The sequence below is a fragment of the Ostrea edulis genome, chromosome 1, assembly GCF_947568905.1.
Source record: "Ostrea edulis chromosome 1, xbOstEdul1.1, whole genome shotgun sequence".
NCBI lineage: Eukaryota > Metazoa > Mollusca > Bivalvia > Ostreida > Ostreidae > Ostrea > Ostrea edulis.
In genome coordinates this window covers 94,354,391-94,357,403 of record NC_079164.1, presented here as the reverse complement: position 1 = coordinate 94,357,403, position 3,013 = coordinate 94,354,391, and positions in this window count along the sequence as shown.

Here is a 3,013-nt window from a genome sequence, read left to right as displayed (position 1 = left end):
TTTTTAATTCAATGTTAAATAACATTATGTTGTATAATTGTATTAACTGTATCACAACAATGCTACATTTTGTAGTTATAAAACCGATATTTCTTTTGATATACGTGTATTGAGATGTAATTACAAGCACATGTTCATCGTAACGTCAAAACGGTCTTCTTTTTACGTCTGTGACAAAACGTGTTGACTTTATTTTTTGTTGGAATTTTGTAATTATTATATTGCATATATTTTGAATTAAAGAAAACACTTTTTCAAGAGATGCACATTCATTAAAAATCATAACATTTCTTAATTTTTGTTAATATCAATCTCTACGGATGATTCATTTTGAAACAGTTATTCAATTTCAATTAACATAATACGATTACGGCAAGGTGTGACATTCAGTGTTGACTCCGTAGATTGTCTCAAAAACAAACAAATTTTAACAGAATCAACTCAAATTTTTTGTTACGATGAAATTTTGATTTGCACATTCCGTAAATGATGTTCAAAAGGTGCACATTACTAAAAATGCATTCTTAAGTTACAGTGAAACTTCTCCAAACCGGCCCCTCAGAATACCGGTTCTCCCTGAATATCGGTCGATTTTCAAAGTCCTGGCAGAAATCTTAACATTTCCTTACAAAGAAAGTCTTACAAAACCGGCCACCCCTGAAAACCGGACATCGGCCACTTTTTAAAGTACATTTGTTAACAAACATGTGTAATTTACCCTTAACATACCGGCCACTTTTTGAAGACAAGAAAATCTTGGCCAAAGGTTAATTAAGATCGTCCAGGTGTGCAAATTAACTGACCTACTGGCCAGGTATGAAATTATCCATCGGAGGTGTGAAAAACACTAGTGGCCTCTTCAATTTCTATTGTTTACCTGTGCTGTCAAGCGTGTTAATTGACACTTAGCTAATCCAAGAGACCCTTCCAAATTCTGTACAAAATGTAAAAAAAACAGTTAGGAAATTATTGAATGAATACCGTATCAAACGCCATATTGTTTCACCATACTTTCGTATGGATATAAGCGGTAGTTGATAAAGAACAAACCCATGACTGTTAATGATAATTATTAAAAGATACATTAATTTTCTTGGTTTCCATAGACTTAAAATTCCAAAGAAATATTCAAATTACAATTTCATATTTACTACTGTACTTTTTAAAAACGTCTAAACAAAATTGTTAATGACATAAGCGATGAATGTAAACAGAGTTTTTATAGGTAAGAGGAATTCCAATAATAGGCCTCTGTGTTTTCTTTATGTATCCTGTTATAGATTTTCAGTTTAAAATTAGATGATTTCAGCGAGAATATTTCTTGTAATTCATAATTATCTTTAGGTGCAAGCGGACTAATTTGATCTCCACCGATAATTGATCATAGATCACCAGATCAAAGTGAACAGTACCTACTTTGTGAATATTGAGATAAAATGTCTATAATTGCTAAATTCTCGGTATACCGGCCATCCCTCTAAACCGGCCGTTTTTTCCGGTCCGAGAGCTGGCCGGTTTAGAGAAGTTTCACTGTACTTTAATTCAATACATATCTTAATTATCTGTGACGTTTTGGACGTCACATTATCATTGTGACACATAGCTATACATTCGATACCATTTTAACTTTTACAATAAACTACATGTCATGTTAAAATTTTGTTCAAAAATATATTTTTAAATAATACAAAAACCTATTTCTAAAATCGTTTTTATTTAACACAGACCGTTAACTCAATATAACCAAAAAACTCTATTAACAGCCATTTTCAAATTGTAACTTGAGACGTTGTGACACATAATCTAATGAGCATAACCGCAATGAATAATCCACATATCAGACACCTATAATACAATATTCACCGTTTCTTAAGTATAGTTATTTTCATATTAAAATCACTTATCCAAAGATTAATTCAAATTTTGAACAAATAATTCAGAATTCTCTCAAATATCCAAATGTACTTACAAAATGTGTCATGGACATGGTCTATTTTCCTAACGTTAAGGCTTATCTACACCTCCATTCTTGCATTGTGAATCAGCGTTTACAGCGTACATATTAGGTGACATGATAATTTTAATAACTTATATTATCAACATCACCATCTTAATTATTCTGCAAAATTTTATGTTTGTATCACTAGTTTTAAGAAAACTATTAACATTTTGGTAAAGTGTGTGCGACACCGTCGTTACCTGTCCACATGCAATATTTACGTAAATATCAGAATATCCAAGCTAATACATTTTAATAATTCGCATCTTAATCAGATGTATTGATATCGAATGGGTAGAATGTAAAATTGTCGTCAAAATGATATGCAACTTTCGTATAGTAAAGGGTTTTTATTAATATAAAACAGCGCAAATGCTACCGTAATGCTATAAAATACGTTTTGACACCAACAGCGTGCGCGACGTCAAAGTTAGTTTTAGTAGATTTGATATGCTTTTTAGACGTTGACAGAGGTATTAGTGGAGCGTAGCGGAAACGATAACTCTGGGTAGAGATTGGTGCACGTGTACAGCTGATTTTTAAGCGGAAAAGAAAAACAAGAGGTTCACGAGTCACAGCGCTTACCTGAATCAAGAGGTAAATACTAATACGTTTGGGACACTATTACGTGTAAATCATGTACTAGCTCCGTGTTTTCTGGATCCTAACGAAGCTACACCCCTGCTTGTCATAAGAGGCGACTAAATGGGGTGGTCCTTCGGAGGAGAACGCTAAAACTGAGATCCCGTGTCACAGCGTGTGTGAAACGATAAAGATGCCTTCCTGCTCAAAGGCCGTAAGCACCGAGCATAGTCCTAAATTTTGCAGCCCTTCACCGGCAATGGTGACGTCTCCATATGAGTGAAAATTTCTTGAGAGAGAAGTTAAACAATATACAATCAATCCTGGTGATTATTTTTTAATAAGTTGTAAACTGCAGACTAATGCATTACCTCAGACAATTAAATCAATGTCTTTTTCTTACCCTCTTTGTTTTTCTTTGATCATGGATTA